The sequence below is a fragment of the Phasianus colchicus genome, chromosome 1 (assembly GCF_987193195.1).
Source record: "Phasianus colchicus chromosome 1, bPhaCol1.hap1.1, whole genome shotgun sequence".
Classification (NCBI taxonomy): Eukaryota; Metazoa; Chordata; class Aves; order Galliformes; family Phasianidae; genus Phasianus; species Phasianus colchicus.
In genome coordinates, this window is record NC_143436.1 from 173418313 (window position 1) to 173433733 (window position 15421).

Below are 15421 nucleotides of genomic sequence, written 5' to 3' on the forward strand. Positions count from 1 at the left end.
TCCCAGAACAGAACCAGAGATCACTCTGCTCAAACAGGACTTTCTTGGCTGAAAGCTGGCACCGTGGATGCTTCCCACACCTCCCCGTGGTTGCACAATTTGACCCTGAGAGGATGACTAGGCTTTTCCGGGGGTCAGCCCTGCACTTCCAGCTGCACATCGCTTTCCCATAATGTGCTAAGACATTACCTGCATTCATCATCATCAGCATTCCCAGGAATCTCTGTGATTTCTAGCTGTGAAAAATGTCCCCAAGAAGACAAGCCAATGCAGAGAACTGCCAGAACTGCTCTGCTTTGCAATCCAGAAATGCTACAGGGCAAATTGTGGAGCAGGTGTAGGAAAGAGTGGGTTGATATCCTCAAGATAGGTAAGAGATATCTCATAACCGATCCTCTCTACCACCTCAGTAATATTTAAGTATTAAAATTCATTTTCTCATAACTGCTGCCTTTACTTTATCTTGCATGGCAAATGCAGTCCCTTTTACTTGTGTTTTATCTGCACACTTACGAACCATGAGCAGATGTCCTCTGCTGAGTGCTCTCTTTTATAATACATTCCAAGCTGACAGACACAATATGTGGTTTCCACGGGGACAATTATAATAAATCAAAGGAAAACATCCTCTGAGCAACTGTGTAATTTCTAAGGAAGTCTTTCTTACTCTGTGAAAGAGGAGATTACTCACAGTATGACAAATCTGGAAGAACTGTTAAAGGCTTCACTCCCACTTGTCACCAATACTTAAAACCTGACACTCAGCTTCCAAACATATTACAATTTACCTAACATTTTCTTGGAAAGACCTTGCCAAAAATGAAAAACTCATTCTCTTCTCTTAAAACATGAAGAATTCAGCACAGTTTCTCATTAGCAGTCTTTTACCCTGGTGTCAAAGGAACAAGGGCCTTGATCCAATAAAGCATTTACGCACATGCACAACTTCAGTGAGATTAATTACCTGCGTAAGATAAACATATCCCTAAGTACTATTTACAGATAAGAGCACATTTGTTCAGGTCCATTTCTGAAGTTTGTTTAAATACAATATAATGCCACAGTACAAAGCAGTGATATTCCAGTTGCTGATACCTTAAATAAAAGAAAGAAATGTCTACTCCACATGATCACATTTCTAAAGAATATTGAGAAGCTGTTCACAGAGGAATAAGCCTGGCAGAGAGGAATTAGGAGAAGCAAAATGAGCAGAATAAAACCCAGTGAGGCTTTCAAAGGAAACACAACTTCAATGCTTTACATAAAGAAATCTTACACTATAGGGCAAATTCACCAAGCCATTGCCTCCATAGGTAGGGACAAGAGGACAGCAGATTTCTGACTGCAAAGCATAAAACTAACGAGGCAACAGAAAGAAAATGAGATACAGAAACAGAGCTGGTCGGCTACAGCTTCGTTCCCTCTCTCTGAGAGGTTTTGAACAACAGCTGCAGAAACAAGCTGCTGGATTTCTTCCCCTAACCCTCCTGGCAATTTTGCAATTGCAGTACAAATGCTCTAGAAGTCAGGATTAACTTTTTGTACATAGCATGCTGCTAATTGTCCCATTTAAGTGGAGGATGGTAGTGGTAGAAACTGAGAATCACAGCTATGTGATCATGCACCTAAGAAGGCAAGGAAAAGAGCCAGGCAAACAATCCTCAAACTGCTTTTTCCTGAGAAGGAAAGGATCTACCTTGTCTATGCTTTATAGCAAAAAAGAGTCCACTGATTAAACATTTTTAATATTTCTGCTGAATTATTAATTGTAATAATCAGAGATTAAGGACTCAGTGTTGTAGTGCCAAATGTTTGCTACTAAGGGAAAGATGATTTATTGTTTCATAAGTGACAGAATAGAAAGAAAATGAAATAATTCAGTGCTCTTGGTGCAATAACAAAATGGCTCCTGGACAGTTTTCCTTGGGCCTCAGATGAGGAACAGAGCATTAATTCCCTGTTTAAAAAAAAAACAAAAACAAAAAAAAAAACCAATGTGACAGCACAGAAAGTCAAAGGGTTAATACTAGTATCAATGCAATAATATTTGGTTATTACTTGAGGGCTGCTTCAAAAATAATGCTTCCTATTTTCTTATGGTGGCCCACAGTGTCAGAGGCAGATGGTGGTGGTATGGTGGTAGAAGTTGAACCTTCCCACCAATATCCCATTACATTTTGTTGCTGTGTGGCAGATGGCAGCAGAAGGGCAGTCTGATAACTTCCACTTGACGTGGAAGTGCATACGAGGCAAAGGTGTGTCATTGAATTCTTCCATGAAGGAAAAATGGCACCTACTGGTATTCATCAGTGCTTTCTGAATGTTTATGGAGACCAGAAAGTGTATGTGAGCAGAGTGAGACAGTGAGTGCCACTTCAGCATTGGTGACAGCAAAAGTGGGTCACCTCCGCTGGTATAGATTTTTACGAGTAAAGCGTGCAGACTCTTATTCATCACTGGTGAAAACGAATACTTAATAATGGTTTCATCTGTTCAGTTTCCATGAAATAAATAAAAGACATTACTTTTGGAACTAACTAAGTATATGTCAGTATTTAGAATGAGAATCACAGAATATCCTGAGTTGAAAGGGACCCACAAGGGTCATTGAGTCCAGCTCCTGGCTCCACAAAGACCACCCAAAAATCAAGCACTGTCTGAGAGCACTGTCCAGACACTTCCTGAACTCCAGCAAGCTTGGTGCCATGACCACTGCAGGGAACCTCTTCCAGTGCCTGTCCACCCTCTGTTATCCAAACTGATATCCAGCCTGAACCTTCCATGTCACAACTCCATGCCATTCCCTCAGGTTCTACCATCACCATTAGTGCCTACTCCTCTTCTCCCCTCGTCTCCTCTTCTCTGAGCTGAACAAACCCAGGGTGGGCCTTCATACATTTTCCCCTCTAAACTCTTCACCATCTTTGTAGCCCTCCTTTGTACATCTGTTATATATAGAATAGAACTGCTATGTTATGACTACTGTGCTGTACTCCATACTACTCTTTTCTCTAGTGGAGAATAGAGTGTTTAGCTGCTGTGAAATAAGGTTTTTCTCACTTTGTCCTTGACCCTGGATGCTGTGCCCTTTCAGCGGTTTTTAACATTGTGTATCTTTCTCCATTGATAGATACTCAACATAGGCACTGATTATTGCATGACTGCTTTGTTTAGTACAAAAATATATCTCTGGAGTCCCATTTAAGCAGTGCATATCCTACTATCATTTCTTACCATCTCCTAATTAATTTGTCTCAGACTGCTTTGACTTCTTCCATGACCACATCTTCAAAACCTCTTCCCTTCAATCCTGAAGTAAGAGTTTCTCCTAAACCATCTCTCATCCATGTATAAAAAGCTCTCACATGACCTCAGCAGTACTCCTACCTCTGGTTTTGTGATTCTGTGATTCTGCTCTCTGTCCTACAGCACAGGATAGGGAAGGAGGACCAGGAAGAAGTTCAGATGCAACTAACTCATAAGTTATGAATATAAAAGAGAAAAGGAGCATAAGGGTTCCAGTGCACAAACTGACCAGGATTAAGTTATGGTACATCAGTAAAACACTGCATCTTCCTGAATCACTTCAGCAATATGCCTGAAAATAGAGCAGGTGCAGGAGGAAATAATCCCTGACTGCTCAGCCCCTGTCATTTGAAAACCTCTTAATTAACCTAAACCATAAAACTTCCACAGGCTCTTGCATCATTTCAAGAGCTACTAGAGTTAATATACAGCAAACCAAAACTGCAGAAAGACCTCCTGGGAAAAAAAGAAGTAGGGTAATCTTTTTTTTTTGCATAACATACTTTCCTTTTCCCATCGTAGCAGTTCATAAGTGCCTCCAGGGAAAGGGTCAGGAAGATGATTACAAAACCCCTGAGAGTTTCCTTTGAGTCTCTCTCTCCTCCCCTTTTTGATGGTGAACAAATGTCTTAAATAAAGAGGAGTTAAGATTTTTCTCCGTTTTTGCAAGTAGTTCATTTCCATCCTCTTAGCCACACAGTGTTTCCAATAACATATAATCATAGTTTCATTTCTGGTTGTGTCTTCAATAAAACTGTTTTAGAGCAGAGATCCCCTGAACCCACAGGAGAATGTTTAACTGACAGTGCAGGACTGATTCCTAAGAGGCACATTTTTCTACAGTTTATCATAATCTGCTGCCTGAAGACTGGTAAGTGACAGCGATTATTTTAATATATGGCACTCTTTTATACTGTCATATGTGAACATAAATTAAAGAATGGGAAGGAGAACAAGACAGAACTCCTAAAGGATGGTGCACTTGGTTGCTATTTTGAAGAAATTCTCTGGCAGTCACACAGGAAAACTTTGTGCCTGAATCAGTACCTGCAGCCTCTGACTCATTCATCAGATCAGAAAATGCCAGAGGTCAAGAGGGGCCAAGATAGCTAGAACTAGTTGAATAAGGCCTTGCCAAACTCTACTGCAAGCAAATACGTGAAATGGTGAAAAATAATTTAATTAACAACAGAAAGATACTAAAAACCATACAAAAAAAATGGAGATTCCATGGCACTTATGGATTTGGAAGTGGACTATGACTCCAAATGTAAAGTTAAAAAATAATAATTTTTGCAGTGAAAATGAATTTGTGCAAATTGTTCCCAGCCTGGACATTTGCCATCTACACAAGTTAAAATTGGGAAAGGAAATTTTCTACCTACAAACAAGGCAGCTGCTGACTGGGCTGCAAATTAGAGGTGCTCTGCTAAGTGACATGCTCAATCCAACCCCCTGCTGTGGGCAGTGCTGCCACCCACCAGCTCAGGATGCCCAGGGCCCCATCCAACCTGGCCTTCAATGCTTCCAGGGATGAGGCATCCACAAACTCCCCTGGGCAACCTGTTCCAGTGCCTCACTACCCTCTGAATAAATACTTTCCACCTAACATCTAACCTAAATCTCCCCTCATTTACTTTAAAAAAATATCTCCCCTTGTCTTATAACTATTAGAAAATATGAAAGTTTGGTCCCCCTCCAGCTTGTAAGTACTGAAGCATTTTGAGTACTGAAAGATCACAATGAGGTTTCCCCTATCCTTTCTTTTCTCCAAGCTGAACAAGCCCAGCTCCTCAATATTCTTCGTAAGTGCTTTAGCCCTCTGATCATCTTTATGGCCTTCCTCTGGACTCACTCCAATATTTCTGCATCCCTTCTGTACTGGGAGCTCCAGGCCTGGACACAATACTCCAGATGGGGCCTCACAAGGGCAAAGTAGAGAGGACAACCACCTCCCTCCCTGCTGGCTGCCCCTCAGTTGAGGCAGCCCAGGATACTGTTAGCCTTCTGGGCTCTAAGAGCACACTGCTGGTTTATGTTCAGCTTTTCATCCATCAGAACCCCAATTTCCTTCTCCACAAGACTGCTCTCAATGAGTTCTTCTCCCAGCCTGTACACATATATGAGATTGTCCCAACCCAGGTGTATCATCTTGCACTTGGCCTTGTTAAACCCCATTAGATTCTCTTATGCCTATGTCTCTCCAGATGGTGTCCCTCCCTTCTACCGTGTCAGCTGCTCCACTCAGCTTAGCGTCATCAGTAAATTTGCTGAGGGTGCACTCAATCATTGATAAAGGTGTTGAAAAGCACCAGTACCCCAAGACAGACCTCTGAAGAACATCACTTTCCATCTGCACATAGAGCCATTGAACACAAACCTTTGGCTGTGCCCATCCAAATAATTCTTTATTCACCAAATAGTTCATTTTTCAAATCAAAATCTCTCCAATTTAGAGATCAGAGTCTGCAAAAACAGGCAGAATGAAAACAGACTACACAGCTTTCAAGAATTTGCATATACCATTGGGATGAGAATAGAGTGGACAAAGAAGATGACAGCAGAAGCCCAAGAAGTGGATGGAAAAGCCTTCCTAGTGCCAGCTGAGCAGGAAGAATCAATATAATTAGAACTTTAACCTAGACATATACGTGTCAGTCAGTGAGACACAAAAATGAAATCGAGTGTAAATAGAGGAGGAGAATGTAGATAGAAGTAAAATCCTAGACTTACAGTATCAATTTTGCCTAGATAGAGGAATATAGGAACTATAGGAGGGAGCAAATAACAAATTGCAGTAAATATGATGTGTAATATCCCTGAACTGCTAAAAAGTGTTTTGCTTTTGTTGTTGTCTAGAGGGAATACTAGGGATGGAACCAAGATATTTGAGCAAAAACTTGATATTTCTACAAGGTATGGAAGCTCCCAATAGAACACAGACTGGAGTGGGATAACCCAGTAGCCTCACATAATGACAAGTGGAAAGTCAGACACTAAAAAAGAGTCAAATAAGGTGGTTTCTCCAGAAATCATGGCCAAGCAAAATAGCCCATAGGGTTTATACTCTTACATATTCACAGTAGAAAAGAAATATATGTAAGCCACTTTTTGGAATAGACTGTAAAATATTGAAAAATACCAAAAGATATTTTCCACTGACGTAGTAAATGTTTGGATATTTTCATTTTTATACTGTTATTGATAGGAAAATTTTCCATGAGTGATAAATCACAAAGATTCAAAAACAGTGATCTTGTGCAGTCAGAATATGCTTTGATATATACTCACTCCTTAGACTGTATCTGGTTAATTAAAGTTTCCCTGGAAAATATGACCGATCTTCTAGAGAAGATAATAAAGTATAAGTAAATTATGTGAAGAGCAGACGGGAACATGACTGAGTCTCTGTGCTACTTTCAGAGGACATGTGCCTCTTATTTTTTTAAGGCTACATGAAAGCAGAATCTACAGTGAAAAAAAAAGACACAGTGAGTAATGCTGGGCTTGCTGCCCACATTCTATGGATAGGAAACTATTGCTTTAGAGCAGTAGGATCTCAGGATCTGAAGTGGTGCATAAGACACAAAAGCAATATGACTAGTCTGTGAAACATGCAAACCAAAGCCTGCACGTTCTCACCATGCAAAAATGCAAAGTAGAAATGTCTAGTAAATGGCCATTAAAAACACATCAGCTGATTGTAAATGAAAACCAGTACATTGTGTGAGACGAGCAGCAAGACTGTTTTTAAGAAAAGTTAGGTTACTTCTCATTAAAAATAAAATAAAATAAAATTATGAACACAGCTTCATATTATTTGAATGCAGTGGAGCAGAGCAAAGTCTCATGCTGTATGAGAAACAGCTCAAGTTTGAAATAAAACTTTTCTGAAATTCTGATCAGGAAACATGAAGCATGTCATTATGCCTTCAGTTTCAGTCCTTGACCAAATGAGCTTCAAAGGACCCTAGAGTTTGTGAAGTGAATAACTGTGAATGTATAAAATGTTAAAAGGAGAAGCTGAGAGCCAAGACAGGCCATGCATTGGCTCTAGATGCCACTGCTACTCAGAGCTGCACACTTTGCTGACTCGTTCATGGTTAAGATATCTCTCTTCAGTGTTCCGTGATTACAGAATTGGAGGGTATATAAACCACTAAGCATGGTGAATCAACTGATTGTTCCCTTAATAACATAATGTTCAAAACTAGTTGCTGACAGCAGTAGGAACAACAGACCTATCTGGTGGATGGCCTTTACACTCATACGAAAGCCAGTCTTCATCTGACACTTCTCCCAGATTTCTGATCTACCGTATATACATGTAAATGTATTCCAATGAAGCCATTGGAAAACCTGCAGTAGCATTTTAGTTTATTTAATTGGCTTGTTATCTATATTTTAAGGATAATAAAAGCTTCAAGTGGAAGACACAAGGTTGTGCACAAGGTTGTGTGGTTGGGCCTCTAAATAGTCTACATTTTGAGCCCAACGTGCTGTTGTGCCAGACTGACATGAAACCTGAAGTCTGAAAGGAGAAAATAGATACTGTGACTAAATGAAATTTCCTTTTATTCTGCCTTCCTGTACAAATGGGGCTTTAAAAATCAGTAACTTAAGTGCATTATATCACACATCATTCACAGGATATGGCATCAGTATCTATTTATGAGGCTAATATTATTTATCAGCGCATGAGACTGTTCCTGAAAAATCTGTACTCTCCAAAGGACAACTAACTTATGCAACCAGCCCATATGGTTACAGAAATTGCACAGGGTCCAGCACAATAAATCCAGTTGGTGCCCAAAAACTCTTCAAAATCCTTACTTGTTTTTCATAATTTACTGCTTACAAACAGCTTGGGGAAAAAAAAAAAAAAAGGAAAAAAAAAAAGAGTCTGATTCAGAGAAAATAATACAAAGAAAAAACTAAAACTACAATCCCATACATAAGCAGTCTATACACCATTCTTTTATTCTGTATTTCAAACTTTGGTATCTAAGTGTCTGAATTTGAGAACAACTATGGGCTAACCATTAGAATAGTGCACTGAGGTTCAAAAGAGCTGAATGCTTGTGTAACCCAAGCTTCACTACTGACTGCTATGTGAACTTGTCCCAGGCTGTTTGGGGTTTCTATTTCACTTTTCTCTCTCTATTTTTACTTTTTATTTGTCCATATTTGTACCACCAACCTTCTGGGATCTAAGAAAATAGGAAAAATAGAAACACTGTTAAACTTGAGTTGTATTTAAACTGTCTTTTGTAAAAGACCAATGAAAAGATCCATGATCCAGAAAAATAATGGATTTTAATTCTAAATATTATTAGGGCAATATTGAAAGTAGCGGTCAGATTACACATTAGTTGAGATAACAAGTGTCCAAATCCTCAGAATAAAGTTAACTCTTTCCTCTCAGTAATCCCTTTCCTCCTTCAGCTGTATCCCTTGTCCCAGCCTATTCTGAAGCCAGGCTTCATATTCAAAAAAGAATGAAGCATGGTGCTTAAACTGTAATACATCTAAATGAAACATTTGGAAGTGTCAGTAGGCTCCACAGCTCTCTAGTCATGCCTAACCCCAAGGAAGGAGACAAACAGATGCTTCTCTTCCTGATCTCCCTCCAACTCTCCTTTGTACTGATAAAAAACTTGGACACATTCCCCCAATGTAATGTAAGAGCTGCAAGGTCTTCCAACGGATGAGTGTGAGTGTGAACTATGTACTCCTCTGCTTAAAATCTCGAGGAATTATGTATGCTCTTGCTGCCCTAAGTGGAAAGAAGATAGAGAAAAGTTGAATCTAGATCCAGCTTTGATTTCAGTGGGGAGAAGCTCTAAATAGCAGATTTCAATTGCAAGTCAGAGATATTTGTGGTCTTTTTTTAATAATTTCACATTTCCATAAATAAGGTGTCAGAACGTATGTCTACCTATGGTAGGCAGAGCTGGTAGTAGTTCTGACAAGAGCTGAAGTATAACAGAAGTGAAGGACATTCCCAAAAATATCAGTGGAAGCAACAATTATGAGATCCATCTATTACTAGTTTTGAATTGCTAAGAAAAATTGTGAGACCAGGGAAAATACAGGAGCTCTTTCCCTGGCATTTTGATGGGTGGCCTTTCAAGCTGTTCCAGGAAGACTCTCATAATCAGTTACTCTAGCTCTCCCTACATTTCTCCACTTACACAGCCATTATCACAATTGTGTGTGTCACCAGACATTAAGCTCCACTTCCCATTGTTAGTTAGGCCAATCCATTGTATTAATTACATATATGGCTTATCAGGTTGTTAAAGTGGCTATTGTGGCTTTTCTCTTTACTCTTTTCTTTTTGTCCAAGATCTCCAGGAATTACATCTCGTCCATTTCTTCTTTGCTATATTAACTAAGGCTCCATGGCTATACACCAGTATCCACCACCCTCAGCTTTACAGAAGTTATCCAGTGACATCTACAGAAGGCAGCCAGAAAATGAAATCATAAATTGTCTTTCATTTCACAGGGTGGAACAAAATTATTTTATTCTTTTACTGCTACCAGCAGTATCAGATATTTTTAAACAGCAAGAAAAAATAAAATAGATTTACAAATAAAGCTATGGAATAGATGCTGATTTTGGAAATACAGAGGAGTAATACAGGAATAGGTAGCACTCCTGAGGCATGGACAAAGAATTCTGCTGGAGGATGGAAGAAAAATAGTCCACTACACATAGTGACTTGTCTGTATTTTCATAGAACTGGAGCAAGTATTGTGAATCCTATTTAGTATAATACTGACAGAAGAAATAATAAGCAATGCATTTCATAAAGACATAATATAAGCAGTAGAATGACTTGAAATCCACATTTGAAAAGCATTAGTTCAAAGAATTTTTCATAAAAAATAAATATTTGCTATTTTCTTTTCAGAATTGTTGACAGGGTCACTTCATACTTTCCATTAGTGAAGTATGAGGTAGAAATGCAGCATATTTCCAATCTGCCATTCTAATCCCATTCTATAGCCCTGCCAAGGCTTTAGCTTAAACTCAGTGAAATAATTTCACACTTACTCTGCTGCTGCAGGAGAGTTCTGAATTTTGACAGCACTGATGTGCTTTTCTTTATTCCTTTTTCACAGTGTTCCAGCATCAGGCAACTGAACGGGCAATCCTTCAGGCAGCTAAAGCTGTACAGACAGAATGCAGTTCAAATGCTTAGGAGAAACTGTAAGAAGAAAAAAAATGCTGATCACCTTTAGGTTCAGCAGAAGAAAGGCACAAGCAGTAAACAGCTAATCACAGTCTAAGGTTCTGCACTGCTTAGGCAGCATGGATATTCTGGTCCATTAAAAACAGTTACAATTATGATAAACGTTCAAAGAGTTTTTGAGTTTGTGTGGTAACATCACACATTAGGTGTATATGGACTACAGATGGGTAGTACTCAAACCTCCAAGAGAACTTGAAAACTTTTGCTAGATTCCTTTAAATGTATTCCTGCTTTTCTCTTTATAATACATGGTGGATCACACCTCCAGCTGATCTAAATCAGAGTGGTTTCCCTGAAGAATATTAAACATAACATAAATGAATCACACAAGTTCAAAATAGAACATAAAATTTAAGAGAAACTTTCCAAGTTTTTCATGGCATTTAAACTACTAGACAATGCATCTGTATTGTATGCTGTATTAATTCAATCTATTCTGTCAGATTTGTGTCCTTAATTCAAGAAGATATTCACTTTCTGTTAACACTACTGATGAGTCTTAATCTGCAGTTTTAGTAAGGTCTTGTAAAACTTTTCCATGGATTTTCTCCCATTATGAAAAGCCATTCATTCTATAGAAGGCACTTCCAGAATCTGTAAGAGTCAAGGAAGAAATGTTTTGTTGAGTGCAAGAACCTTGAGTTGGCTCCTGCATATGAACTGGATGCTTTGCTGACTGTAGAGAGCTCCTGTGAAGATCATGGAATCACCTAATCACACAATGGCTTAGGTTGGAAGGGACCCTAAATATTGCCAAGTGCCAGTCCCCCTGCTGTGGACACTGCTACCACCCAGCAGCTCAGGCTGTCCAGGATCCCATCCAACCGGGTCTTGAACACTTCCAGGGACATTCACAGCTTCTCTGAGCAGCCTGTTCCAGTGCCTCATTTTAAACTGAGTGGGTACTTTTGTGACAGCGCACGTGAGCTCTCCTGGTCACGTTAACACACAGTCACACACACAGTGGGAGCCCAACGAGACAGAGACAGGAGCCAAGCATGTGAGCGTGGCTAACCTAAGCCAATCTAAGCACGTGAGCCATGGCCAATAGGTACTGTACTGGAATGCCAGCTTTCCATAATTTCCAAAATCTCTCAGAGGTTCAAAACCTTTAACAGTTTTGTTTATATTAAAAATGAATATACCTTCTCTTAGCCAAAATCATCAAGATGACAAAATATAAAAGCGAACAGAATGAAAACCAAACGAAAGATCTCTCTAAGTCAACAGATTATGAATTAGTTAAAAGGACCATTTGGCACTGTATTTTTCTTTCTTCTCCTTGTAGCTGTTTCAGAAATCCATAATGCACATTTTTGGAGAGTTTGCAGTTGGTTCTCCCAGACTGCGTGGCTGTAGAATGATAATCAAGGTGCTGGAAGGCATATGAAAGGAAACTGAAAAGCAACTTACTTTACACAGAGGCCTTTTATATAACATTTCATAATCTGTGTGGGTCATTTCTATGAGACACACTCAAACACTGGTCAGCAATAAAAGCAGAATTAGGCATTCATACAGACAACAAGGCTCTTCTTGAAAAGCTAAAATTTAAAGACATAAATTATTCTTACCTTAGCTTGCAAGCTAATGAAAAATCCGGGAGGAGGAACTTTCTGAAATTCAGGCTTTTCCCATAACTATCAGCCTGACCATGCATATATCTTTTTTGGATGCTGGCTCTGCCGAGAACTGGATACTGAACTAACAAGCAGCCCTTCTTATCTCACAGATAAATAAAGTGTTCCTGCTATTATCTTTGGTGCTCGCAAGCATTTTCCAGAGGCCTCCTGGAAAAATAACATACTGTGACTTACCCTGTACCATGCCATTCCCCATGGTTCCTGAAGACATTGTGCCTCCCAGGGCTTCTCAGTCCATCAGCTGAGGCACCAGTGAGGTGTCCACAATGCAGAGCTACACCAGATGTTATAAAGTTAGTCTGCAAGAGCTCAGCCTGTGTCTAACCCAAGCAAGGACTTGGAGGGAAGGACCCAGTAGAACCGTGTCTGCAGCCCTGCTCAGTGTAGACAGGACTGAACTTCACAGGTGCTCAGAAGAGCTTCCCAAAATATGATGGAAACCAAAGCACACTGCAGAGCAGCAGTCTGCCAGAATCATACACACAGGGCCACATCTGTGCTAAGGAAATGGGCCCAAACCAAAGCCCATTTGCAAACTAGCAGTTATGGAAAACTAAGCGTCTGTGCTAATAACCCATCTCCTTACCTAAGTCTCTGAATTGGGATTTGAATCAAACACTGTGGGCAGAGTTTATGTTTAAAATTTAGTCATATGGTGCTTACTGTATCAACACTTAAAGGTCAATGTTGCCTTAGAGAGCTGCTTTTTTTTCAGTTGTTCCACATCATGCTGTTGGATAGAAAACAATTTCTATAAAATTAGGATCTCTGGATTCCGATATATATGTATATACACACATATATTTATCTTTCTTTTTGTGAAAAACCAAACTGATCAAACAATAGGTGAAAAAATATTTTCAATAAACAAAAAATCAATGGTCTAAGTTTCTATTTCCTAAAGGAATAAAAGCCTGGAAGCCTGAAAGATGCAGTCATTAGTAACTTAAGCTCCTGCGATCACAGAATACAGAGTTTTCCAGCAAGGGAAGCATTAGGCCTCTCTGTACATGCTTAGGCTCTATCCTCCTGAGGAGCTCAAGCTGAAAATGCCAGCATGACTTTCCCAGAAACACACTGTGCTTCAGAGCAATGTTCCAGCCTGCAGGAGGGATAACACCAGAAGGCCAAAGGAAAATGAGCACAATGGCCAAATGATTTCTAACATCCATTGAAGGCAGTGTTGTTAAAAATGAGGAAAATGTCTCCACTTTCTCCACTTTCTCCACTTTCAGCACTCAAGTCAATTGGTGAAGTGTAGTTATGCCAACGCCTCGCACCTTTTTATGCTGCACTGCCTGCTGCTTTCTCTGTTGAGCCTCCCCTGACAACTGAAGGATCCTCATCTATAAAAGCCATTAATAGTCTGAGGCTTGTGCTATTCTTTTTCCAGTTTTTAATTGCTTTCAGTACCAACTTAGTAGTTCTGTAATGCTGCATTATGAAGAAGCTTTTGAAAATATGTTCCCCAAATGAAGGCACTGCAAACATGGACAGGAAGTATGAGAGTTCTCCAGTGGAAAAACTGCATTGTTTCCAGGTGTGTTCTTCACAGTAATCAGGTGTGAGTGTCAGAGCCCTCCCCTCCTTGTCCCTGCCCAGCATCCTGCAGATCCAGATTTGTCAAATGCTTGTCTAGACTCTGTTTTTCCCCAGCAGGAGTGCAGTAAGGCCAAAGTAAGTGTTTTTTCTTGCATCTGAATAGATGCCCAAATTCTTATGTGTAAGGATCTGTCTGCCTTGACACTCATCAGCAAAACTTCCAGGGTATCAAACATATCCTTAGTAAAATAATGGAGTATGCATTAAGAAGTGCATTAATCAATTGCAAAGTAAAGATAATTTAACTGCTTTGGTTTGATGTTTAATAAGTAAAAAAAAAAAAAGGGGATTATCCTATAAAATCAGACTGCTGATCCACCTATCCAGTAAAAATTTGTGGGATAACCCATCCAGAGAAGGGTCTTGCTCACTCCAGACAGACATGTTGAACTGTATTCTGAAGTTCAGGTACTTATCCAAAACTAACTTAACGTTCCCCCTATACAAACATGCCTAATCTCTTGGTGCCTGCCAAATTTTGTTCCAACAGCTAATCCTACTATCATCTAAACTAAGAACTTCTCCATAAATTTAGGTCCTGATGGGTTGTCCAGACTCGTCTCCGGATGAAAAAGTACTAATAATTAGCTCCAGAACATGAGTCAGCAGGTTAACTTACATCAACATCATCAGTAAGCCTGGTAAAGAGTCAAAGAGAAAATGTATCAATTCATCATCAAATAAATTTTTTGTAGTGAAAGTGAGTGTCATTGGAGTGCAGAAAGAACAATTCTTGAACTGCTCTTCAATGCCAACAGAAAGTGTGTTACTGCAATTACAGAGGTCTTTCAGAGATTTCATGTCACTGATGGAAAATTAGATAATAGGAACTAGAAGGACTCTCAGCTTACATTTCAAAATCTGCAGTACTGAAAAGATTAGTGTATAAATATACGTAGGTTGCTCCAAAAGTAATGCCTTCTATTTTTTTTCCATGGAATCCATAACAAATAAAAAGAGCACAACAAAACTACTTAACAGAGCAAATTCTCAGCTGCAAAGCGCTATTTTTCAACACAGTCACACCCATTAGCTACGCATTTTCACCGGCAATGAGCAAGAGCCTGCATGCCACGCTCGTAAAAACCGGCACCAGTGAAGGTGACCTACTGTCTCTGTTGCTATTGCTGAAATGCACCACCCACAATCCACAGAGCTCACATCCACTCTTTTGTCTCCATAAACATTCAATAAGTGTCAATGAATGTCAATGGCTGCCATTTTTTCTGCATGGAGGAGTTCAGTTCCACCCTTTAGCTTTGTACACACTTCCACTTGTCAGACTGCCCCTCTGCTGCCATCTGACACAGCAACAAAATGTAATGGGATTTTGGTGGGAAGGTTCAATCTCTATAGCCATACCACCACCATCTGCCTCTGACACTGTGGGCCAACTTAATAAAATGAGAGTCATTATTTTCAGAGCAGCTCTCATATATTAATGTATAAATTAAATTATATATATATAAAATAATAGCAACAAATGCTTCTCACTCCTGAGTCCAACCCAGGCCAATTGAATTATGATGGAAATGTGGCTATTCATGTTCGATATGAGACAGAAAATCAGACACATCAGGTCACCCTGCAAAAGACCTGGCACCCAAT

At 39.6% G+C, this 15421-nt stretch overlaps 1 long non-coding RNA gene across 4 annotated transcripts in view; it reads right to left on the minus strand.

The window, feature by feature from the left end:
- Positions 1-15421, minus strand: part of LOC116244230 (uncharacterized) — a 73997-nt gene that overhangs the window by 26520 nt on the left and 32056 nt on the right. For 3 of the 4 annotated variants that reach the window (XR_016462611.1, XR_016462610.1, XR_004170139.2), the window contains exon 3: positions 10370-10523. This is a non-coding gene — a long non-coding RNA (uncharacterized LOC116244230). Of the gene's footprint in view, positions 1-10369; positions 10524-12385; positions 12486-15421 lie in introns of all 4 variants that reach the window. The other variant, XR_016462621.1, reaches the window with a different exon arrangement.